Source organism: Danio rerio, chromosome 12 (genome assembly GCF_052040795.2).
Source record: "Danio rerio strain M-AB ecotype USA chromosome 12, GRCz13ab, whole genome shotgun sequence".
NCBI classification, from domain to species: Eukaryota; Metazoa; Chordata; class Actinopteri; order Cypriniformes; family Danionidae; genus Danio; species Danio rerio.
Window position 1 is genome coordinate 43921690 of NC_141032.1, and position 20568 is coordinate 43942257.

Below are 20568 nucleotides of genomic sequence, written 5' to 3' on the forward strand. Positions count from 1 at the left end.
CGTCAGTGAAGATTAAGGGTAAAGCTTACGACTCTGTTGGGACTCGAACCCACAACCTTTGAATGGCTCAGCTAACAGCCTAGAAGTCCAATGCGCTCTCCATTGCGCCACAGAGCCCGAGTGCTCTGCTTCCACTAGCACTGTTGCAGATAAAGTACTTTTTGGTAGTCTCTGGCCCATAAGTCCAGCCAACTGCAGACAAGGCACTGCTGGGATTTGAACCCAGGATCTCCTGTTTACTAGACAGGCGCTTTGACCAACTAAGCCACAGCGCCACAGAAATTGACTGTAAGAAACATTTGCCTGATAACAAAAATCGAAGAAGAAAAAAACTAATTCACAACAAAAACCAGCATGTCAGGATGCAGAAAATGCAATGAAATGAAAGAAAGAAGCAACGAAAGAAAGAAGCAAAACGTTATGGACAGATGCCTAAAATGTTGGCAACAGACCACACCAAAGTCAGTGAAGAATAAGGGTAAAGCTTACGACTCTGGTGGGACTCGAACCCACAACCTTTGAATGGCTCAGCTAACAGCCTAGAAGTCCAATGCGCTATCCATTCCGCCATAGAGCCCGAGTGCTCTGCTTCCACTAGCACTGTTGCAGATAAAGTACTTTTTGGTAGTCTCTGGCCCATAAGTCCAGCCAACTGCAGACAAGGCACTGCTGGGATTTGAACCCAGGATCTCCTGTTTACTAGACAGGCGCTTTGACCAACTAAGCCACAGCGCCACAAAAATTGACTGTAAGAAACATTTGCCTGATAACAAAAATCGAAGAAGAAAGAAACTAATTCACAACAAAAACCAGCATGTCAGGATGCAGAAAATGCAATGAAATGAAAGAAAGAAGCAACGAAAGAAAGAAGCAAAACGTTATGGACAGATGCCTAAAATGTTGGCAACGGACCACACCAAAGTCAATGAAGAAAAAGGGCAAAGCTTACGACTCTGGTGGGACTCGAACCCACAACCTTTGAATGGCTCAGCTAACAGCCTAGAAGTCCAATGCGCTATCCATTGCGCCACAGAGCCTGGGTGCTCTGCTTCTGCTAGCACTGTTGCAGATAAAGTAATTTTTGGTAGTCCCTGGCCCATAAAAGCCAGCCAACTGCGTACAAGGCACTGCTGGGATTTGAACCCAGGATCTCCTGTTTACTAGACAGGCGCTTTGACCAACTAAGCCACAGCGCCACAAAAATTGCCTGTAAGAAACATTTGCCTGATAACAAAAATCGAAGAAGAAAAAACTAATACACAACAAAAACCAGCATGTCAGGATGCAGAAAATGCAATGAAATGAAAGAAAGAAGCAATGAAAGAAAGAAGCAAAATGTTATGGACAGATGCCTAAAATGTTGGCAATGGACCACACCTAAGTCAGTGAAGAAAAAGGGCAAACCTTACGACTCTGATGGGACTGGAACTCACAACTTTTGAATGGCTTAGCTTCCAGCCTAGAAGTCCAATGCACTATCCATTGTCCCATAGAGCCTAAGTGCTCTACTCTATGTAGCACTGTTGCAGATAAAGTAATTTTAGGTAGTCTCTGGCCCATAAAAGCCAGCCAACTGCGTACAAGGCACTGCTGGGATTTGAACCCAGGATGTCCTGTTTACAAGACAGGCGCTTTGACCGACTAAGCCACAGCGCCACTAAATTTAACCGTAGGAGAAATTTGCCTGATAACAAAAATCGAAGAAGAAAAAACTAATACACAACAAAAACCAGCATGTCAGGATGCAGAAAATGCAATGAAATGAAAGAAAGAAGCAACGAAAGAAAGAAGCAAAACGTTATGGACAGATGCCTAAAATGTTGGCAACAGACCACACCAAAGTCAGTGAAAAATAAGGGCAAAGCTTACGACTCTGGTGGGACTCGAACCCACAACCTTTGAATGGCTCAGCTAACAGCCTAGAAGTCCAATGCGCTATCCATTGCGCCAAAGACCCCGAGTGCTCTGCTTCCACTAGCACTGTTGAAGATAAAGTACTTTTTGGTAGTCTCTGGCCCATAAGTCCAGCCAACTGCAGACAAGGCACTGCTGGGATTTGAACCCAGGATCTCCTGTTTACAAGACAGGCACTTTGACCAACTAAGCCACAGCGCCACAAAAATTAACTGTAGGAGACATTTGCCTGATAACAAAAATCGAAGAAGAAAAAAACTAATTCACAACAAAAACCAGCATGTCAGGATGCAGAAAATGCAATGAAATGAAAGAAAGAAGCAACGAAAGAAGCAAAACGTTATGGACAGATGCCTAAAATGTTGGCAACAGACCACACCAAAGTCAGTGAAAAATAAGGGCAAAGCTTCAACTCTGGTGGGACTCGAACCCACAACCTTTGAATGGCTCAGCTAACAGCGTAGAAGTCCAATGCGCTATCCATTGCACCACAGAGCCCGAGTGCTCTGCTTCCACTAGCACTGTTGAAGATAAAGTACTTTTTGGTAGTCTCTGGCCCATAAGTCAAGCCAACTGCAGACAAGGCACTGCTGGGATTTGAACCCAGGATCTCCTGTTTACTAGTCAGGCGCTTTGACTAACTAAGCCACAGCGCCACAAAAATTGACTGTAAGAAACATTTGCCTGATAACAAAAATCGAAGAAGAAAAAACTAATACACAACAAAAACCAGCATGTCAGGATGCAGAAAATGCAATGAAATGAAAGAAAGAAGCAATGAAAGAAAGAAGCAAAATGTTATGGACAGATGCCTAAAATGTTGGCAATGGACCACACCTAAGTCAGTGAAGAAAAAGGGCAAACCTTACGACTCTGATGGGACTGGAACTCACAACTTTTGAATGGCTTAGCTCACAGCCTAGAAGTCCAATGCACTATCCATTGTCCCATAGAGCCTACATGCTCTACTCTATGTAGCACTGTTGCAGATGAAGTAATTTTAGGTAGTCTCTGGCCCATAAAAGCCAGCCAACTGCGTACAAGGCACTGCTGGGATTTGAACCCAGGATCTCCTGTTTACAAGACAGGCGCTTTGACCAACTAAGCCACATCGCCAGTAAATTTAACTGTAGGAGAAATTTGCCTAATAACAAAAATCGAAGAAGAAAAAACTAATACACAACAAAAACCAGCATGTCAGAATGCAGAAAATGAAATGAAATGAAAGAAAGAAGCAACGAAAGAAAGAAGCAAAACAATATGGACAGATGCCTAAAATGTTGGCAACAGACCACACCAAAGTCAGTCAAGAATAAGGGCAAAGCTTACGACTCTGGTGGGACTCGAACCCACAACCTTTGAATGGCTCAGCTAACAGCCTAGAAGTCCAATGCGCTATCCATTGCGCCACAGAGCCTGGGTGCTCTGCTTCTGCTAGCACTGTTTCAGATAAAGTAATTTTTGGTAGTCTCTGGCCCATAAAAGCCAGCCAACTGCGTACAAGGCACTGCTGGGATTTGAACCCAGGATCTCCTGTTTACTAGACAGGCGCTTTGACCAACTAAGCCACAGCGCCACAAAAATTGACTGTAAGAAACATTTGCCTGATAACAAAAATCGAAGAAGAAAAAAACTAATTCACAACAAAAACCAGCATGTCAGGATGCAGAAAATGCAATGAAATTAAAGAAAGAAGCAACGAAAGAAAGAAGCAAAACGTTATGGACAGATGCCTAAAATGTTGGCAACGGACCACACCAAAGTCAATGAAGAAAAAGGGCAAAGCTTACGACTCTGGTGGGACTCGAACCCACAACCTTTGAATGGCTCAGCTAACAGCCTAGAAGTCCAATGCGCTATCCATTGCGCCACAGAGCCTGGGTGCTCTGCTTCTGCTAGCACTGTTGCAGATAAAGTAATTTTTGGTAGTCTCTGGCCCATAAAAGCCAGCCAACTGCGTACAAGGCACTGCTGGGATTTGAACCCAGGATCTCCTGTTTACTAGACAGGCGCTTTGACCAACTAAGCCACAGCGCCACAAAAATTGTCTGTAAGAAACATTTGCCTGATAACAAAAATCGAAGAAGAAAAAACTAATACACAACAAAAACCAGCATGTCAGGATGCAGAAAATGCAATGAAATGAAAGAAAGAAGCAATGAAAGAAAGAAGCAAAATGTTATGGACAGATGCCTAAAATGTTGGCAATGGACCACACCTAAGTCAGTGAAGAAAAAGGGCAAACCTTACGACTCTGATGGGACTGGAACTCACAACTTTTGAATGGCTTAGCTCACAGCCTAGAAGTCCAATGCACTATCCATTGTCCCATAGAGCCTAAGTGCTCTACTCTATGTAGCACTGTTGCAGATAAAGTAATTTTAGGTAGTCTCTGGCCCATAAAAGCCAGCCAACTGCGTACAAGGCACTGCTGGGATTTGAACCCAGGATGTCCTGTTTACAAGACAGGCGCTTTGACCGACTAAGCCACAGCGCCACTAAATTTAACCGTAGGAGAAATTTGCCTGATAACAAAAATCGAAGAAGAAAAAACTAATACACAACAAAAACCAGCATGTCAGGATGCAGAAAATGCAATGAAATGAAAGAAAGAAGCAACGAAAGAAAGAAGCAAAACGTTATGGACAGATGCCTAAAATGTTGGCAACAGACCACACCAAAGTCAGTGAAAAATAAGGGCAAAGCTTACGACTCTGGTGGGACTCGAACCCACAACCTTTGAATGGCTCAGCTAACAGCCTAGAAGTCCAATGCGCTATCCATTGCGCCAAAGAGCCCGAGTGCTCTGCTTCCACTAGCACTGTTGAAGATAAAGTACTTTTTGGTAGTCTCTGGCCCATAAGTCCAGCCAACTGCAGACAAGGCACTGCTGGGATTTGAACCCAGGATCTCCTGTTTACTAGACAGGCGCTTTGACCAACTAAGCCACAGCGCCACAAAAATTGACTGTAAGAAACATTTGCCTGATAACAAAAATCGAAGAAGAAAAAACTAATACACAACAAAAACCAGCATGTCAGGATGCAGAAAATTCAATGAAATGAAAGAAAGAAGCAATGAAAGAAAGAAGCAAAATGTTATGGACAGATGCCTAAAATTTTGGCAACGGACCACACCAAAGTCAATGAAGAAAAAGGGTAAACCTTACGACTCTGATGGGACTCGAACCCACAACTTTTGAATCGCTTAGCTCACAGCCTAGAAGTCCAATGCGCTATCCATTGTCCCACAGAGCCCGAGTGCTCTGCTTCCGCTAGCACTGTTGCAGATAAAGTAATTTTAGGTAGTCTCTGGCCCATAAAAGCCAGCCAACTGCGTACAAGGGACTGCTGGGATTTGAACCCAGGATCTCCTGTTTACAAGACAGGCACTTTGACCAACTAAGCCACAGCGCCACAAAAATTAACTGTAGGAGACATTTGCCTCATAACAAAAATCGAAGAAGAAAAAAACTAATTCACAACAAAAACCAGCATGTCAGGATGCAGAAAATGCAATGAAATGAAAGAAAGAAGCAACGAAAGAAGCAAAACGTTATGGACAGATGCCTAAAATGTTGGCAACAGACCACACCAAAGTCAGTGAAAAATAAGGGCAAAGCTTACGACTCTGGTGGGACTCGAACCCACAACCTTTGAATGGCTCAGCTAACAGCCTAGAAGTCCAATGCGCTATCCATTGCACCACAGAGCTCGAGTGCTCTGCTTCCACTAGCACTGTTGAAGATAAAGTACTTTTTGGTAGTCTCTGGCCCATAAGTCAAGCCAACTGCAGACAAGGCACTGCTGGGATTTGAACCCAGGATCTCCTGTTTACTAGTCAGGCGCTTTGACCAACTAAGCCACAGCGCCACAAAAATTGCCTGTAAGAAACATTTGCCTGATAACAAAAATCGAAGAAGAAAAAACTAATACACAACAAAAACCAGCATGTCAGGATGCAGAAAATGCAATGAAATGAAAGAAAGAAGCAATGAAAGAAAGAAGCAAAATGTTATGGACAGATGCCTAAAATGTTGGCAATGGACCACACCTAAGTCAGTGAAGAAAAAGGGCAAACCTTACGACTCTGATGGGACTGGAACTCACAACTTTTGAATGGCTTAGCTCACAGCCTAGAAGTCCAATGCGCTATCCATTGCGCCACAGAGCCTGGGTGCTCTGCTCCTGCTAGCACTGTTGCAGATAAAGTAATTTTTGGTAGTCTCTGGCCCATAAAAGCCAGCCAACTGCGTACAAGGCACTGCTGGGATTTGAACCCAGGATCTCCTGTTTACTAGACATGCGCTTTGACCAACTAAGCCACAGCGCCACAAAATTTGACCGTAAGAAACATTTGCCTGATAACAAAAATCGAAGAAGAAAAAAACTAATTTACAACAAAAACCAGCATGTCAGGATGCAGAAAATGCAATGAAATGAAAGAAAGAAGCAACAAAAGAAAGAAGCAAAACGTTATGGACAGATGCCTAAAATGTTGGCAACAGACCACACCAAAGTCAATGAAGAAAAAGGGCAAAGTTTACGACTCTGGTGGGACTCGAACCCACAACCTTTGAATGGCTCAGCTAACAGCCTAGAAGTCCAATGCGCTATCCATTGCGCCACAGAGCCTGGGTGCTCTGCTTCTGCTAGCACTGTTTCAGATAAAGTAATTTTTGGTAGTCTCTGGCCCATAAAAGCCAGCCAACTGCGTACAAGGCACTGCTGGGATTTGAACCCAGGATCTCCTGTTTACTAGACAGGCGCTTTGACCAACTAAGCCACAGCGCCACAAAAATTGACTGTAAGAAACATTTGCCTGATAACAAAAATCGAAGAAGAAAAAAACTAATTCACAACAAAAACCAGCATGTCAGGATGCAGAAAATGCAATGAAATGAAAGAAAGAAGCAACGAAAGAAGCAAAACGTTATGGACAGATGCCTAAAATGTTGGCAACAGACCACACCAAAGTCAGTGAAAAATAAGGGCAAAGCTTACGACTCTGGTGGGACTCGAACCCACAACCTTTGAATGGCTCAGCTAACAGCCTAGAAGTCCAATGCGCTATCGATTGCACCACAGAGCCCGAGTGCTCTGCTTCCACTAGCACTGTTGAAGATAAAGTACTTTTTGGTAGTCTCTGGCCCATAAGTCAAGCCAACTGCAGACAAGGCACTGCTGGGATTTGAACCCAGGATCTCCTGTTTACTAGTCAGGCGCTTTGACCAACTAAGCCACAGCGCCACAAAAATTGACTGTAAGAAACATTTGCCTGATAACAAAAATCGAAGAAGAAAAAACTAATACACAACAAAAACCAGCATGTCAGGATGCAGAAAATGCAATGAAATGAAAGAAAGAAGCAACGAAAGAAAGAAGCAAAATGTTATGGACAGATGCCTAAAATTTTGGCAACGGACCACACCTAAGTCAGTGAAGAAAAATGGTAAACCTTACGACTCTGATGGGACTCGAACCCACAACTTTTGAATCGCTTAGCTCACAGCCTAGAAGTCCAATGCGCTATCCATTGTCCCACAGAGCCCGAGTGCTCTGCTTCCACTAGCACTGTTGCAGATAAAGTAATTTTAGGTAGTCTCTGGCCCATAAAAGCCAGCCAACTGCGTACAAGGGACTGCTGGGATTTGAACCCAGGATCTCCTGTTTACAAGACAGGCACTTTGACCAACTAAGCCACAGCGCCACAAAAATTAACTGTAGGAGACATTTGCCTGATAACAAAAATCGAAGAAGAAAAAAACTAATTTACAACAAAAACCAGCATGTCAGGATGCAGAAAATGCAATGAAATGAAAGAAAGAAGCAACGAAAGAAGCAAAACGTTATGGACAGATGCCTAAAATGTTGGCAACAGACCACACCAAAGTCAGTGAAAAATAAGGGCAAAGCTTACGACTCTGGTGGGACTCGAACCCACAACCTTTGAATGGCTCAGCTAACAGCCTAGAAGTCCAATGCGCTATCCATTGCACCACAGAGCCCGAGTGCTCTGCTTCCACTAGCACTGTTGAAGATAAAGTACTTTTTGGTAGTCTCTGGCCCATAAGTCAAGCCAACTGCAGACAAGGCACTGCTGGGATTTGAACCCAGGATCTCCTGTTTACTAGTGAGGCGCTTTGACCAACTAAGCCACAGCGCCACAAAAATTGACTGTAAGAAACATTTGCCTGATAACAAAAATCGAAGAAGAAAAAACTAATACACAACAAAAACCAGCATGTCAGGATGCAGAAAATGCAATGAAATGAAAGAAAGAAGCAATGAAAGAAAGAAGCAAAATGTTATGGACAGATGCCTAAAATGTTGGCAATGGACCACACCTAAGTCAGTGAAGAAAAAGGGCAAACCTTACGACTCTGATGGGACTGGAACTCACAACTTTTGAATGGCTTAGCTCACAGCCTAGAAGTCCAATGCACTATCCATTGTCCCATAGAGCCTAAATGCTCTACTCTATGTAGCACTGTTGCAGATGAAGTAATTTTAGGTAGTCTCTGGCCCATAAAAGCCAGCCAACTGCGTACAAGGCACTGCTGGGATTTGAACCCAGGATCTCCTGTTTACAAGACAGGCACTTTGACCAACTAAGCCACAGCGCCACAAAAATTAACTGTAGGAGACATTTGCCTGATAACAAAAATCGAAGAAGAAAAAAACTAATTCACAACAAAAACCAGCATGTCAGGATGCAGAAAATGCAATGAAATGAAAGAAAGAAGCAACGAAAGAAAGAAGCAAAACGTTATGGACAGATGCCTAAAATGTTGGCAACGGACCACACCAAAGTCAATGAAGAAAAAGGGCAAAGCATGCGACTCTGGTGGGACTCGAACCCACAACCTTTGAATGGCTCAGCTAACAGCCTAGAAGTCCAATGCGCTATCCATTGCGCCACAGAGCCTGGGTGCTCTGCTTCTGCTAGCACTGTTTCAGATAAAGTAATTTTTGGTAGTCTCTGGCCCATAAAAGCCAGCCAACTGCGTACAAGGCACTGCTGGGATTTGAACCCAGGATCTCCTGTTTACTAGACAGGCACTTTGACCAACTAAGCCACAGCACCACAAAAATTGACTGTAAGAAACATTTGCCTGATAACAAAAATCGAAGAAGAAAAAAACTAATTCACAACAAAAACCAGCATGTCAGGATGCAGAAAATGCAATGAAATGAAAGAAAGAAGCAACGAAAGAAAGAAGCAAAACGTTATGGACAGATGCCTAAAATGTTGGCAACGGACCACACCAAAGTCAATGAAGAAAAAGGGCAAAGCTTACGACTCTGGTGGGACTCGAACCCACAACCTTTGAATGGCTCAGCTAACAGCCTAGAAGTCCAATGCGCTATCCATTGCACCACAGAGCCTGGGTGCTCTGCTTCTGCTAGCACTGTTGCACATAAAGTAATTTTTGGTAGTCTCTGGCCCATAAAAGCCAGCCAACTGCGTACAAGGCACTGCTGGGATTTGAACCCAGGATCTCCTGTTTACTAGACAGGCGCTTTGACCAACTAAGCCACAGCGCCACTAAATTTAACTGTAGGAAACATTTGCCTGATAACAAAAATCGAAGAAGAAAAAACTAATACACAAAAAAACCAGCATGTTAGGATGCAGAAAATGCAATGAAATGAAAGAAAGAAGCAACGAAAGAAAGAAGCAAAACGTTATGGACAGATGCCTAAAATGTTGGCAACAGACCACACCAAAGTCAGTGAAAAATAAGGGCAAATCTTACGACTCTGGTGGGACTCGAACCGACAACCTTTGAATGGCTCAGCTAACAGCCTAGAAGTCCAATGCGCTATCCATTGCGCCAAAGAGCCCGAGTGCTCTGCTTCCACTAGCACTGTTGAAGATAAAGTACTTTTTGGTAGTCTCTGGCCCATAAGTCCAGCCAACTGCAGACAAGGCACTGCTGGGATTTGAACCCAGGATCTCCTGTTTACTAGACAGGCGCTTTGACCAACTAAGCCACAGCGCCACAAAAATTGACTGTAAAAACATTTGTCTGATAACAAAAATCGAAGAAGACAAAACTAATACACAACAAAAACCAGCATGTCAGGATGCAGAAAATGCAATGAAATGAAAGAAAGAAGCAACGAAAGAAAGAAGCAAAACGTTATGGACAGATGCCTAAAATGTTGGCAACGGACCACACCAAAGTCAATGAAGAAAAAGGGCAAGCTTACGACTCTGGTGGGACTCGAACCCACAACCTTTGAATGGCTCAGCTATCAGCCTAGAAGTCCAATGCGCTATCCATTGCGCCACAGAGCCTGGGTGCTCTGCTTCTGCTGGCACTGTTGCACATAAAGTAATTTTTGGTAGTCTCTGGCCCATAAAAGCCAGCCAACTGCGTACAAGGCACTGCTGGGATTTGAACCCAGGATCTCCTGTTTACTAGACAGGCGCTTTGACCAACTAAGCCACAGCGCCACAAAAATTGCCTGTAAGAAACATTTGCCTGATAACAAAAATCGAAGAAGAAAAAACTAATACACAACAAAAACCAGCATGTCAGGATGCAGAAAATGCAATGAAATGAAAGAAAGAAGCAATGAAAGAAAGAAGCAAAATGTTATGGACAGATGCCTAAAATGTTGGCAATGGACCACACCTAAGTCAGTGAAGAAAAAGGGCAAACCTTACGACTCTGATGGGACTGGAACTCACAACTTTTGAATGGCTTAGCTCACAGCCTAGAAGTCCAATGCGCTATCCATTGCGCCAAAGAGCCCAAGTGCTCTGCTTCCACTAGCACTGTTGCAGATAAAGTACTTTTTGGTAGTCTCTGGCCCATAAGTCCAGCCAACTGCAGACAAGGCACTGCTGGGATTTGAACCCAGGATCTCCTGTTTACTAGACAGGCGCTTTGACCAACTAAGCCACAGCGCCACTAAATTTAACTGTAGGAGAAATTTGCCTGATAACAAAAATCGAAAAAGAAAAAACTAATACACAACAAAAACCAGCATGTCAGGATGCAGAAAATGCAATGAAATGAAAGAAAGAAGCAACGAAAGAAAGAAGCAAAACAATATGGACAGATGCCTAAAATGTTGGCAACAGACCACACCAAAGTCAGTGAAGAATAAGGGCAAAGCTTACGACTCTGGTGGGACTCGAACCCACAACCTTTGAATGGCTCAGCTAACAGCCTAGAAGTCCAATGCGCTATCCATTGCGCCACAGAGCCCGAGTGCTCTGCTTCCACTAGCACTGTTGCAGATAAAGTACTTTTTGGTAGTCTCTGGCCCATAAGTCCAGTCAACTGCAGACAAGGCACTGCTGGGATTTGAACCCAGGATCTCCTGTTTACTAGACAGGCGCTTTGACCAACTAAGCCACAGCGCCACAAAAATTGACTGTAAGAAACATTTGCCTGATAACAAAAATCGAAGAAGAAAAAAACTAATTCACAACAAAAACCAGCATGTCAGGATGCAGAAAATGCAATGAAATGAAAGAAAGAAGCAACGAAAGAAAGAAGCAAAACGTTATGGACAGATGCCTAAAATGTTGGCAACGGACCACACCAAAGTCAATGAAGAAAAAGGGCAAAGCTTACGACTCTGGAGGGACTCGAACCCACAACCTTTGAATGGCTCAGCTAACAGCCTAGAAGTCCAATGCGCTATCCATTGCGCCACAGAGCCCGAGAGCTCTGCTTCCACTAGCACTGTTGCAGATAAAGTAATTTTTGGTAGTCTCTGGCCCATAAAAGCTAGCCAACTGCGTACAAGGCACTGCTGGGATTTGAACCCAGGATCTCCTGTTTACTAGACAAGCGCTTTGACCAACTAAGCCACAGCGCCACAAAAATTGCCTGTAAGAAACATTTGCCTGATAACAAAAATCGAAGAAGAAAAAACTAATACACAACAAAAACCAGCATGTCAGGATGCAGAAAATGCAATGAAATGAAAGAAAGAAGCAATGAAAGAAAGAAGCAAAATGTTATGGACAGATGCCTAAAATGTTGGCAATGGACCACACCTAAGTCAGTGAAGAAAAAGGGCAAACCTTACGACTCTGATGGGACTGGAACTCACAACTTTTGAATGGCTTAGCTCACAGCCTAGAAGTCCAATGCACTATCCATTGTCCCATAGAGCCTAAGTGCTCTACTCTATGTAGCACTGTTGCAGATAAAGTAATTTTAGGTAGTCTCTGGCCCATAAAAGCCAGCCAACTGCATACAAGGCACTGCTGGGATTTGAACCCAGGATGTCCTGTTTACAAGACAGGCACTTTGACCAACTAAGCCACAGCGCCACAAAAATCGAAGAAGAAAAAACTAATACACAACAAAAACCAGCATGTCAGAATGCAGAAAATGAAATGAAATGAAAGAAAGAAGCAACGAAAGAAAGAAGCAAAACAATATGGACAGATGCCTAAAATGTTGGCAACAGACCACACCAAAGTCAGTCAAGAATAAGGGCAAAGCTTACGACTCTGGTGGGACTCGAACCCACAACCTTTGAATGGCTCAGCTAACAGCCTAGAAGTCCAATGCGCTATCCATTGCGCCACAGAGCCTGGGTGCTCTGCTTCTGCTAGCACTGTTTCAGATAAAGTAATTTTTGGTAGTCTCTGGCCCATAAAAGCCAGCCAACTGCGTACAAGGCACTGCTGGGATTTGAACCCAGGATCTCCTGTTTACTAGACAGGCGCTTTGACCAACTAAGCCACAGCGCCACAAAAATTGACTGTAAGAAACATTTGCCTGATAACAAAAATCGAAGAAGAAAAAAACTAATTCACAACAAAAACCAGCATGTCAGGATGCAGAAAATGCAATGAAATGAAAGAAAGAAGCAACGAAAGAAAGAAGCAAAACGTTATGGACAGATGCCTAAAATGTTGGCAACGGACCACACCAAAGTCAATGAAGAAAAAGGGCAAAGCTTACGACTCTGGTGGGACTCGAACCCACAACCTTTGAATGGCTCAGCTAACAGCCTAGAAGTCCAATGCGCTATCCATTGCGCCACAGAGCCTGGGTGCTCTGCTTCTGCTAGCACTGTTGCAGATAAAGTAATTTTTGGTAGTCTCTGGCCCATAAAAGCCAGCCAACTGCGTACAAGGCACTGCTGGGATTTGAACCCAGGATCTCCTGTTTACTAGACAGGCGCTTTGACCAACTAAGCCACAGCGCCACAAAAATTGTCTGTAAGAAACATTTGCCTGATAACAAAAATCGAAGAAGAAAAAACTAATACACAACAAAAACCAGCATGTCAGGATGCAGAAAATGCAATGAAATGAAAGAAAGAAGCAATGAAAGAAAGAAGCAAAATGTTATGGACAGATGCCTAAAATGTTGGCAATGGACCACACCTAAGTCAGTGAAGAAAAAGGGCAAACCTTACGACTCTGATGGGACTGGAACTCACAACTTTTGAATGGCTTAGCTCACAGCCTAGAAGTCCAATGCACTATCCATTGTCCCATAGAGCCTAAGTGCTCTACTCTATGTAGCACTGTTGCAGATAAAGTAATTTTAGGTAGTCTCTGGCCCATAAAAGCCAGCCAACTGCGTACAAGGCACTGCTGGGATTTGAACCCAGGATGTCCTGTTTACAAGACAGGCGCTTTGACCGACTAAGCCACAGCGCCACTAAATTTAACCGTAGGAGAAATTTGCCTGATAACAAAAATCGAAGAAGAAAAAACTAATACACAACAAAAACCAGCATGTCAGGATGCAGAAAATGCAATGAAATGAAAGAAAGAAGCAACGAAAGAAAGAAGCAAAACGTTATGGACAGATGCCTAAAATGTTGGCAACAGACCACACCAAAGTCAGTGAAAAATAAGGGCAAAGCTTACGACTCTGGTGGGACTCGAACCCACAACCTTTGAATGGCTCAGCTAACAGCCTAGAAGTCCAATGCGCTATCCATTGCGCCAAAGAGCCCGAGTGCTCTGCTTCCACTAGCACTGTTGAAGATAAAGTACTTTTTGGTAGTCTCTGGCCCATAAGTCCAGCCAACTGCAGACAAGGCACTGCTGGGATTTGAACCCAGGATCTCCTGTTTACTAGACAGGCGCTTTGACCAACTAAGCCACAGCGCCACAAAAATTGACTGTAAGAAACATTTGCCTGATAACAAAAATCGAAGAAGAAAAAACTAATACACAACAAAAACCAGCATGTCAGGATGCAGAAAATTCAATGAAATGAAAGAAAGAAGCAATGAAAGAAAGAAGCAAAATGTTATGGACAGATGCCTAAAATTTTGGCAACGGACCACACCAAAGTCAATGAAGAAAAAGGGTAAACCTTACGACTCTGATGGGACTCGAACCCACAACTTTTGAATCGCTTAGCTCACAGCCTAGAAGTCCAATGCGCTATCCATTGTCCCACAGAGCCCGAGTGCTCTGCTTCCGCTAGCACTGTTGCAGATAAAGTAATTTTAGGTAGTCTCTGGCCCATAAAAGCCAGCCAACTGCGTACAAGGGACTGCTGGGATTTGAACCCAGGATCTCCTGTTTACAAGACAGGCACTTTGACCAACTAAGCCACAGCGCCACAAAAATTAACTGTAGGAGACATTTGCCTCATAACAAAAATCGAAGAAGAAAAAAACTAATTCACAACAAAAACCAGCATGTCAGGATGCAGAAAATGCAATGAAATGAAAGAAAGAAGCAACGAAAGAAGCAAAACGTTATGGACAGATGCCTAAAATGTTGGCAACAGACCACACCAAAGTCAGTGAAAAATAAGGGCAAAGCTTACGACTCTGGTGGGACTCGAACCCACAACCTTTGAATGGCTCAGCTAACAGCCTAGAAGTCCAATGCGCTATCGATTGCACCACAGAGCCCGAGTGCTCTGCTTCCACTAGCACTGTTGAAGATAAAGTACTTTTTGGTAGTCTCTGGCCCATAAGTCAAGCCAACTGCAGACAAGGCACTGCTGGGATTTGAACCCAGGATCTCCTGTTTACTAGTCAGGCGCTTTGACCAACTAAGCCACAGCGCCACAAAAATTGACTGTAAGAAACATTTGCCTGATAACAAAAATCGAAGAAGAAAAAACTAATACACAACAAAAACCAGCATGTCAGGATGCAGAAAATGCAATGAAATGAAAGAAAGAAGCAACGAAAGAAAGAAGCAAAATGTTATGGACAGATGCCTAAAATTTTGGCAACGGACCACACCTAAGTCAGTGAAGAAAAATGGTAAACCTTACGACTCTGATGGGTCTCGAACCCACAACTTTTGAATCGCTTAGCTCACAGCCTAGAAGTCCAATGCGCTATCCATTGTCCCACAGAGCCCGAGTGCTCTGCTTCCACTAGCACTGTTGCAGATAAAGTAATTTTAGGTAGTCTCTGGCCCATAAAAGCCAGCCAACTGCGTACAAGGGACTGCTGGGATTTGAACCCAGGATCTCCTGTTTACAAGACAGGCACTTTGACCAACTAAGCCACAGCGCCACAAAAATTAACTGTAGGAGACATTTGCCTGATAACAAAAATCGAAGAAGAAAAAAACTAATTCACAACAAAAACCAGCATGTCAGGATGCAGAAAATGCAATGAAATGAAAGAAAGAAGCAACGAAAGAAGCAAAACGTTATGGACAGATGCCTAAAATGTTGGCAACAGACCACACCAAAGTCAGTGAAAAATAAGGGCAAAGCTTACGACTCTGGTGGGACTCGAACCCACAACCTTTGAATGGCTCAGCTAACAGCCTAGAAGTCCAATGCGCTATCCATTGCACCACAGAGCCCGAGTGCTCTGCTTCCACTAGCACTGTTGAAGATAAAGTACTTTTTGGTAGTCTCTGGCCCATAAGTCAAGCCAACTGCAGACAAGGCACTGCTGGGATTTGAACCCAGGATCTCCTGTTTACTAGTGAGGCGCTTTGACCAACTAAGCCACAGCGCCACAAAAATTGACTGTAAGAAACATTTGCCTGATAACAAAAATCGAAGAAGAAAAAACTAATACACAACAAAAACCAGCATGTCAGGATGCAGAAAATGCAATGAAATGAAAGAAAGAAGCAATGAAAGAAAGAAGCAAAATGTTATGGACAGATGCCTAAAATGTTGGCAATGGACCACACCTAAGTCAGTGAAGAAAAAGGGCAAACCTTACGACTCTGATGGGACTGGAACTCACAACTTTTGAATGGCTTAGCTCACAGCCTAGAAGTCCAATGCACTATCCATTGTCCCATAGAGCCTAAATGCTCTACTCTATGTAGCACTGTTGCAGATGAAGTAATTTTAGGTAGTCTCTGGCCCATAAAAGCCAGCCAACTGCGTACAAGGCACTGCTGGGATTTGAACCCAGGATCTCCTGTTTACAAGACAGGCACTTTGACCAACTAAGCCACAGCGCCACAAAAATTAACTGTAGGAGACATTTGCCTGATAACAAAAATCGAAGAAGAAAAAAACTAATTCACAACAAAAACCAGCATGTCAGGATGCAGAAAATGCAATGAAATGAAAGAAAGAAGCAACGAAAGAAAGAAGCAAAACGTTATGGACAGATGCCTAAAATGTTGGCAACGGACCACACCAAAGTCAATGAAGAAAAAGGGCAAAGCATGCGACTCTGGTGGGACTCGAACCCACAACCTTTGAATGGCTCAGCTAACAGCCTAGAAGTCCAATGCGCTATCCATTGCGCCACAGAGCCTGGGTGCTCTGCTTCTGCTAGCACTGTTTCAGATAAAGTAATTTTTGGTAGTCTCTGGCCCATAAAAGCCAGCCAACTGCGTACAAGGCACTGCTGGGATTTGAACCCAGGATCTCCTGTTTACTAGACAGGCGCTTTGACCAACTAAGCCACAGCTCCACAAAAATTGACTGTAAGAAACATTTGCCTGATAACAAAAATCGAAGAAGAAAAAATCTAATTCACAACAAAAACCAGCATGTCAGGATGCAGAAAATGCAATGAAATGAAAGAAAGAAGCAACGAAAGAAAGAAGCAAAACGTTATGGACAGATGCCTAAAATGTTGGCAACGGACCACACCAAAGTCAATGAAGAAAAAGGGCAAAGCTTACGACTCTGGTGGGACTCGAACCCACAACCTTTGAATGGCTCAGCTAACAGCCTAGAAGTCCAATGCGCTATCCATTGCGCCACAGAGCCTGGGTGCTCTGCTTCTGCTAGCACTGTTGCACATAAAGTAATTTTTGGTAGTCTCTGGCCCATAAAAGCCAGCCAACTGCGTACAAGGCACTGCTGGGATTTGAACCCAGGATCTCCTGTTTACTAGACAGGCGCTTTGACCAACTAAGCCACAGCGCCACTAAATTTAACTGTAGGAAACATTTGCCTGATAACAAAAATCGAAGAAGAAAAAACTAATACACAAAAAAACCAGCATGTTAGGATGCAGAAAATGCAATGAAATGAAAGAAAGAAGCAACGAAAGAAAGAAGCAAAACGTTATGGACAGATGCCTAAAATGTTGGCAACAGACCACACCAAAGTCAGTGAAAAATAAGGGCAAATCTTACAACTCTGGTGGGACTCGAACCCACAACCTTTGAATGGCTCAGCTAACAGCCTAGAAGTCCAATGCGCTATCCATTGCGCCAAAGAGCCCGAGTGCTCTGCTTCCACTAGCACTGTTGAAGATAAAGTACTTTTTGGTAGTCTCTGGCCCATAAGTCCAGCCAACTGCAGACAAGGCACTGCTGGGATTTGAACCCAGGATCTCCTGTTTACTAGACAGGCGCTTTGACCAACTAAGCCACAGCGCCACAAAAATTGACTGTAAAAACATTTGTCTGATAACAAAAATCGAAGAAGACAAAACTAATACACAACAAAAACCAGCATGTCAGGATGCAGAAAATGCAATGAAATGAAAGAAAGAAGCAACGAAAGAAAGAAGCAAAACGTTATGGACAGATGCCTAAAATGTTGGCAACGGACCACACCAAAGTCAATGAAGAAAAAGGGCAAGCTTACGACTCTGGTGGGACTCGAACCCACAACCTTTGAATGGCTCAGCTATCAGCCTAGAAGTCCAATGCGCTATCCATTGCGCCACAGAGCCTGGGTGCTCTGCTTCTGCTGGCACTGTTGCACATAAAGTAATTTTTGGTAGTCTCTGGCCCATAAAAGCCAGCCAACTGCGTACAAGGCACTGCTGGGATTTGAACCCAGGATCTCCTGTTTACTAGACAGGCGCTTTGACCAACTAAGCCACAGCGCCACAAAAATTGCCTGTAAGAAACATTTGCCTGATAACAAAAATCGAAGAAGAAAAAACTAATACACAACAAAAACCAGCATGTCAGGATGCAGAAAATGCAATGAAATGAAAGAAAGAAGCAATGAAAGAAAGAAGCAAAATGTTATGGACAGATGCCTAAAATGTTGGCAATGGACCACACCTAAGTCAGTGAAGAAAAAGGGCAAACCTTACGACTCTGATGGGACTGGAACTCACAACTTTTGAATGGCTTAGTTCACAGCCTAGAAGTCCAATGCGCTATCCATTGCGCCAAAGAGCCCAAGTGCTCTGCTTCCACTAGCACTGTTGCAGATAAAGTACTTTTTGGTAGTCTCTGGCCCATAAGTCCAGCCAACTGCAGACAAGGCACTGCTGGGATTTGAACCCAGGATCTCCTGTTTACTAGACAGGCGCTTTGACCAACTAAGCCACAGCGCCACTAAATTTAACTGTAGGAGAAATTTGCCTGATAACAAAAATCGAAAAAGAAAAAACTAATACACAACAAAAACCAGCATGTCAGGATGCAGAAAATGCAATGAAATGAAAGAAAGAAGCAACGAAAGAAAGAAGCAAAACAATATGGACAGATGCCTAAAATGTTGGCAACAGACCACACCAAAGTCAGTGAAGAATAAGGGCAAAGCTTACGACTCTGGTGGGACTCGAACCCACAACCTTTGAATGGCTCAGCTAACAGCCTAGAAGTCCAATGCGCTATCCATTGCGCCACAGAGCCCGAGTGCTCTGCTTCCACTAGCACTGTTGCAGATAAAGTACTTTTTGGTAGTCTCTGGCCCATAAGTCCAGTCAACTGCAGACAAGGCACTGCTGGGATTTGAACCCAGGATCTCCTGTTTACTAGACAGGCGCTTTGACCAACTAAGCCACAGCGCCACAAAAATTGACTGTAAGAAACATTTGCCTGATAACAAAAATCGAAGAAGAAAAAAACTAATTCACAACAAAAACCAGCATGTCAGGATGCAGAAAATGCAATGAAATGAAAGAAAGAAGCAACGAAAGAAAGAAGCAAAACGTTATGGACAGATGCCTAAAATGTTGGCAACGGACCACACCAAAGTCAATGAAGAAAAAGGGCAAAGCTTACGACTCTGGAGGGACTCGAACCCACAACCTTTGAATGGCTCAGCTAACAGCCTAGAAGTCCAATGCGCTATCCATTGCGCCACAGAGCCTGGGTGCTCTGCTCCTGCTAGCACTGTTGCAGATAAAGTAATTTTTGGTAGTCTCTGGCCCATAAAAGCTAGCCAACTGCGTACAAGGCACTGCTGGGATTTGAACCCAGGATCTCCTGTTTACTAGACAAGCGCTTTGACCAACTAAGCCACAGCGCCACAAAAATTGCCTGTAAGAAACATTTGCCTGATAACAAAAATCGAAGAAGAAAAAACTAATACACAACAAAAACCAGCATGTCAGGATGCAGAAAATGCAATGAAATGAAAGAAAGAAGCAATGAAAGAAAGAAGCAAAATGTTATGGACAGATGCCTAAAATGTTGGCAATGGACCACACCTAAGTCAGTGAAGAAAAAGGGCAAACCTTACGACTCTGATGGGACTGGAACTCACAACTTTTGAATGGCTTAGCTCACAGCCTAGAAGTCCAATGCACTATCCATTGTCCCATAGAGCCTAAGTGCTCTACTCTATGTAGCACTGTTGCAGATAAAGTAATTTTAGGTAGTCTCTGGCCCATAAAAGCCAGCCAACTGCATACAAGGCACTGCTGGGATTTGAACCCAGGATGTCCTGTTTACAAGACAGGCACTTTGACCAACTAAGCCACAGCGCCACAAAAATCGAAGAAGAAAAAACTAATACACAACAAAAACCAGCATGTCAGGATGCAGAAAATGCAATGAAATGAAAGAAAGAAGCAACGAAAGAAAGAAGCAAAACGTTATGGACAGATGCCTAAAATGTTGGCAACAGACCACACCAAAGTCAGTGAAGAATAAGGGCAAAGCTTACGACTCTGGTGGGACTCGAACCCACAACCTTTGAATGGCTCAGCTAACAGCCTAGAAGTGCAATGCGCTATCCATTGCGCCAAAGAGCCCGAGTGCTCTGCTTCCACTAGCACTGTTGCAGATAAAGTACTTTTTGGTAGTCTCTGGCCCATAAGTCCAGCCAACTGCAGACAAGGCACTGCTGGGATTTGAACCCAGGATCTCCTGTTTACTAGACAGGCGCTTTGACCAACTAAGCCACAGCGCCACAAAAATTGACTTTAAGAAACATTTGCCTGATAACAAAAATCGAAGAAGAAAAAACTAATACACAACAAAAACCAGCATGTCAGGATGCAGAAAATGCAATGAAATGAAAGAAAGAAGCAATGAAAGAAAGAAGCAAAATGTTATGGACAG

The 20568-nt window shown here is 43.5% G+C and overlaps 1 long non-coding RNA gene and 60 other non-coding genes across 61 annotated transcripts in view; all 61 read right to left on the reverse strand.

The window, feature by feature from the left end:
• The window catches only part of LOC147841485 (uncharacterized), a 53232-nt gene that overhangs the window by 11755 nt on the left and 20909 nt on the right, over positions 1–20568 (reverse strand). The gene's annotated exons all lie outside the window — the stretch shown is intronic.
• On the reverse strand, positions 29–117 carry trnar-ucu (transfer RNA arginine (anticodon UCU)). Its single transcript is given in 2 exon segments — positions 29–64; positions 81–117. It is a non-coding gene; the product is annotated as a tRNA-Arg (tRNA).
• On the reverse strand, positions 202–275 carry trnat-agu (transfer RNA threonine (anticodon AGU)). Its single transcript has one exon. It is a non-coding gene; the product is annotated as a tRNA-Thr (tRNA).
• Positions 662–735, reverse strand: trnat-agu (transfer RNA threonine (anticodon AGU)). The gene has a single exon. It is a non-coding gene; the product is annotated as a tRNA-Thr (tRNA).
• trnar-ucu (transfer RNA arginine (anticodon UCU)) lies at positions 949–1037 on the reverse strand. The gene is given in 2 exon segments: positions 949–984; positions 1001–1037. It is a non-coding gene; the product is annotated as a tRNA-Arg (tRNA).
• trnat-agu (transfer RNA threonine (anticodon AGU)) lies at positions 1123–1196 on the reverse strand. The gene has a single exon. It is a non-coding gene; the product is annotated as a tRNA-Thr (tRNA).
• Positions 1583–1656, reverse strand: trnat-ugu (transfer RNA threonine (anticodon UGU)). The gene has a single exon. It is a non-coding gene; the product is annotated as a tRNA-Thr (tRNA).
• trnat-ugu (transfer RNA threonine (anticodon UGU)) lies at positions 2042–2115 on the reverse strand. Its single transcript has one exon. It is a non-coding gene; the product is annotated as a tRNA-Thr (tRNA).
• Positions 2324–2412, reverse strand: trnar-ucu (transfer RNA arginine (anticodon UCU)). Its single transcript is given in 2 exon segments — positions 2324–2359; positions 2376–2412. It is a non-coding gene; the product is annotated as a tRNA-Arg (tRNA).
• trnat-ugu (transfer RNA threonine (anticodon UGU)) lies at positions 2957–3030 on the reverse strand. Its single transcript has one exon. It is a non-coding gene; the product is annotated as a tRNA-Thr (tRNA).
• trnar-ucu (transfer RNA arginine (anticodon UCU)) lies at positions 3243–3331 on the reverse strand. Its single transcript is given in 2 exon segments — positions 3243–3278; positions 3295–3331. It is a non-coding gene; the product is annotated as a tRNA-Arg (tRNA).
• trnat-agu (transfer RNA threonine (anticodon AGU)) lies at positions 3417–3490 on the reverse strand. Its single transcript has one exon. It is a non-coding gene; the product is annotated as a tRNA-Thr (tRNA).
• Positions 3704–3792, reverse strand: trnar-ucu (transfer RNA arginine (anticodon UCU)). The gene is given in 2 exon segments: positions 3704–3739; positions 3756–3792. It is a non-coding gene; the product is annotated as a tRNA-Arg (tRNA).
• On the reverse strand, positions 3878–3951 carry trnat-agu (transfer RNA threonine (anticodon AGU)). Its single transcript has one exon. It is a non-coding gene; the product is annotated as a tRNA-Thr (tRNA).
• Positions 4338–4411, reverse strand: trnat-ugu (transfer RNA threonine (anticodon UGU)). The gene has a single exon. It is a non-coding gene; the product is annotated as a tRNA-Thr (tRNA).
• On the reverse strand, positions 4624–4712 carry trnar-ucu (transfer RNA arginine (anticodon UCU)). Its single transcript is given in 2 exon segments — positions 4624–4659; positions 4676–4712. It is a non-coding gene; the product is annotated as a tRNA-Arg (tRNA).
• Positions 4797–4870, reverse strand: trnat-agu (transfer RNA threonine (anticodon AGU)). The gene has a single exon. It is a non-coding gene; the product is annotated as a tRNA-Thr (tRNA).
• Positions 5257–5330, reverse strand: trnat-agu (transfer RNA threonine (anticodon AGU)). The gene has a single exon. It is a non-coding gene; the product is annotated as a tRNA-Thr (tRNA).
• Positions 6460–6548, reverse strand: trnar-ucu (transfer RNA arginine (anticodon UCU)). Its single transcript is given in 2 exon segments — positions 6460–6495; positions 6512–6548. It is a non-coding gene; the product is annotated as a tRNA-Arg (tRNA).
• Positions 6634–6707, reverse strand: trnat-agu (transfer RNA threonine (anticodon AGU)). Its single transcript has one exon. It is a non-coding gene; the product is annotated as a tRNA-Thr (tRNA).
• trnar-ucu (transfer RNA arginine (anticodon UCU)) lies at positions 6917–7005 on the reverse strand. Its single transcript is given in 2 exon segments — positions 6917–6952; positions 6969–7005. It is a non-coding gene; the product is annotated as a tRNA-Arg (tRNA).
• trnat-ugu (transfer RNA threonine (anticodon UGU)) lies at positions 7550–7623 on the reverse strand. Its single transcript has one exon. It is a non-coding gene; the product is annotated as a tRNA-Thr (tRNA).
• On the reverse strand, positions 7833–7921 carry trnar-ucu (transfer RNA arginine (anticodon UCU)). Its single transcript is given in 2 exon segments — positions 7833–7868; positions 7885–7921. It is a non-coding gene; the product is annotated as a tRNA-Arg (tRNA).
• Positions 8466–8539, reverse strand: trnat-ugu (transfer RNA threonine (anticodon UGU)). Its single transcript has one exon. It is a non-coding gene; the product is annotated as a tRNA-Thr (tRNA).
• trnar-ucu (transfer RNA arginine (anticodon UCU)) lies at positions 8753–8841 on the reverse strand. Its single transcript is given in 2 exon segments — positions 8753–8788; positions 8805–8841. It is a non-coding gene; the product is annotated as a tRNA-Arg (tRNA).
• On the reverse strand, positions 9214–9302 carry trnar-ucu (transfer RNA arginine (anticodon UCU)). The gene is given in 2 exon segments: positions 9214–9249; positions 9266–9302. It is a non-coding gene; the product is annotated as a tRNA-Arg (tRNA).
• trnat-agu (transfer RNA threonine (anticodon AGU)) lies at positions 9388–9461 on the reverse strand. Its single transcript has one exon. It is a non-coding gene; the product is annotated as a tRNA-Thr (tRNA).
• On the reverse strand, positions 9846–9919 carry trnat-ugu (transfer RNA threonine (anticodon UGU)). Its single transcript has one exon. It is a non-coding gene; the product is annotated as a tRNA-Thr (tRNA).
• Positions 10130–10218, reverse strand: trnar-ucu (transfer RNA arginine (anticodon UCU)). The gene is given in 2 exon segments: positions 10130–10165; positions 10182–10218. It is a non-coding gene; the product is annotated as a tRNA-Arg (tRNA).
• On the reverse strand, positions 10304–10377 carry trnat-agu (transfer RNA threonine (anticodon AGU)). The gene has a single exon. It is a non-coding gene; the product is annotated as a tRNA-Thr (tRNA).
• Positions 10763–10836, reverse strand: trnat-agu (transfer RNA threonine (anticodon AGU)). Its single transcript has one exon. It is a non-coding gene; the product is annotated as a tRNA-Thr (tRNA).
• Positions 11049–11137, reverse strand: trnar-ucu (transfer RNA arginine (anticodon UCU)). The gene is given in 2 exon segments: positions 11049–11084; positions 11101–11137. It is a non-coding gene; the product is annotated as a tRNA-Arg (tRNA).
• trnat-agu (transfer RNA threonine (anticodon AGU)) lies at positions 11222–11295 on the reverse strand. Its single transcript has one exon. It is a non-coding gene; the product is annotated as a tRNA-Thr (tRNA).
• trnar-ucu (transfer RNA arginine (anticodon UCU)) lies at positions 11509–11597 on the reverse strand. The gene is given in 2 exon segments: positions 11509–11544; positions 11561–11597. It is a non-coding gene; the product is annotated as a tRNA-Arg (tRNA).
• Positions 11683–11756, reverse strand: trnat-agu (transfer RNA threonine (anticodon AGU)). Its single transcript has one exon. It is a non-coding gene; the product is annotated as a tRNA-Thr (tRNA).
• On the reverse strand, positions 12143–12216 carry trnat-ugu (transfer RNA threonine (anticodon UGU)). The gene has a single exon. It is a non-coding gene; the product is annotated as a tRNA-Thr (tRNA).
• On the reverse strand, positions 12395–12483 carry trnar-ucu (transfer RNA arginine (anticodon UCU)). Its single transcript is given in 2 exon segments — positions 12395–12430; positions 12447–12483. It is a non-coding gene; the product is annotated as a tRNA-Arg (tRNA).
• Positions 12569–12642, reverse strand: trnat-agu (transfer RNA threonine (anticodon AGU)). Its single transcript has one exon. It is a non-coding gene; the product is annotated as a tRNA-Thr (tRNA).
• Positions 12856–12944, reverse strand: trnar-ucu (transfer RNA arginine (anticodon UCU)). The gene is given in 2 exon segments: positions 12856–12891; positions 12908–12944. It is a non-coding gene; the product is annotated as a tRNA-Arg (tRNA).
• On the reverse strand, positions 13030–13103 carry trnat-agu (transfer RNA threonine (anticodon AGU)). The gene has a single exon. It is a non-coding gene; the product is annotated as a tRNA-Thr (tRNA).
• On the reverse strand, positions 13490–13563 carry trnat-ugu (transfer RNA threonine (anticodon UGU)). Its single transcript has one exon. It is a non-coding gene; the product is annotated as a tRNA-Thr (tRNA).
• On the reverse strand, positions 13776–13864 carry trnar-ucu (transfer RNA arginine (anticodon UCU)). The gene is given in 2 exon segments: positions 13776–13811; positions 13828–13864. It is a non-coding gene; the product is annotated as a tRNA-Arg (tRNA).
• Positions 13949–14022, reverse strand: trnat-agu (transfer RNA threonine (anticodon AGU)). The gene has a single exon. It is a non-coding gene; the product is annotated as a tRNA-Thr (tRNA).
• trnat-ugu (transfer RNA threonine (anticodon UGU)) lies at positions 14409–14482 on the reverse strand. The gene has a single exon. It is a non-coding gene; the product is annotated as a tRNA-Thr (tRNA).
• Positions 14692–14780, reverse strand: trnar-ucu (transfer RNA arginine (anticodon UCU)). The gene is given in 2 exon segments: positions 14692–14727; positions 14744–14780. It is a non-coding gene; the product is annotated as a tRNA-Arg (tRNA).
• On the reverse strand, positions 15325–15398 carry trnat-ugu (transfer RNA threonine (anticodon UGU)). Its single transcript has one exon. It is a non-coding gene; the product is annotated as a tRNA-Thr (tRNA).
• Positions 15608–15696, reverse strand: trnar-ucu (transfer RNA arginine (anticodon UCU)). Its single transcript is given in 2 exon segments — positions 15608–15643; positions 15660–15696. It is a non-coding gene; the product is annotated as a tRNA-Arg (tRNA).
• trnat-ugu (transfer RNA threonine (anticodon UGU)) lies at positions 16241–16314 on the reverse strand. The gene has a single exon. It is a non-coding gene; the product is annotated as a tRNA-Thr (tRNA).
• On the reverse strand, positions 16528–16616 carry trnar-ucu (transfer RNA arginine (anticodon UCU)). Its single transcript is given in 2 exon segments — positions 16528–16563; positions 16580–16616. It is a non-coding gene; the product is annotated as a tRNA-Arg (tRNA).
• Positions 16989–17077, reverse strand: trnar-ucu (transfer RNA arginine (anticodon UCU)). The gene is given in 2 exon segments: positions 16989–17024; positions 17041–17077. It is a non-coding gene; the product is annotated as a tRNA-Arg (tRNA).
• On the reverse strand, positions 17163–17236 carry trnat-agu (transfer RNA threonine (anticodon AGU)). The gene has a single exon. It is a non-coding gene; the product is annotated as a tRNA-Thr (tRNA).
• On the reverse strand, positions 17621–17694 carry trnat-agu (transfer RNA threonine (anticodon AGU)). The gene has a single exon. It is a non-coding gene; the product is annotated as a tRNA-Thr (tRNA).
• trnar-ucu (transfer RNA arginine (anticodon UCU)) lies at positions 17905–17993 on the reverse strand. The gene is given in 2 exon segments: positions 17905–17940; positions 17957–17993. It is a non-coding gene; the product is annotated as a tRNA-Arg (tRNA).
• On the reverse strand, positions 18079–18152 carry trnat-agu (transfer RNA threonine (anticodon AGU)). Its single transcript has one exon. It is a non-coding gene; the product is annotated as a tRNA-Thr (tRNA).
• Positions 18538–18611, reverse strand: trnat-agu (transfer RNA threonine (anticodon AGU)). The gene has a single exon. It is a non-coding gene; the product is annotated as a tRNA-Thr (tRNA).
• trnar-ucu (transfer RNA arginine (anticodon UCU)) lies at positions 18824–18912 on the reverse strand. The gene is given in 2 exon segments: positions 18824–18859; positions 18876–18912. It is a non-coding gene; the product is annotated as a tRNA-Arg (tRNA).
• On the reverse strand, positions 18997–19070 carry trnat-agu (transfer RNA threonine (anticodon AGU)). The gene has a single exon. It is a non-coding gene; the product is annotated as a tRNA-Thr (tRNA).
• Positions 19284–19372, reverse strand: trnar-ucu (transfer RNA arginine (anticodon UCU)). Its single transcript is given in 2 exon segments — positions 19284–19319; positions 19336–19372. It is a non-coding gene; the product is annotated as a tRNA-Arg (tRNA).
• Positions 19458–19531, reverse strand: trnat-agu (transfer RNA threonine (anticodon AGU)). Its single transcript has one exon. It is a non-coding gene; the product is annotated as a tRNA-Thr (tRNA).
• On the reverse strand, positions 19918–19991 carry trnat-ugu (transfer RNA threonine (anticodon UGU)). The gene has a single exon. It is a non-coding gene; the product is annotated as a tRNA-Thr (tRNA).
• Positions 20343–20416, reverse strand: trnat-agu (transfer RNA threonine (anticodon AGU)). Its single transcript has one exon. It is a non-coding gene; the product is annotated as a tRNA-Thr (tRNA).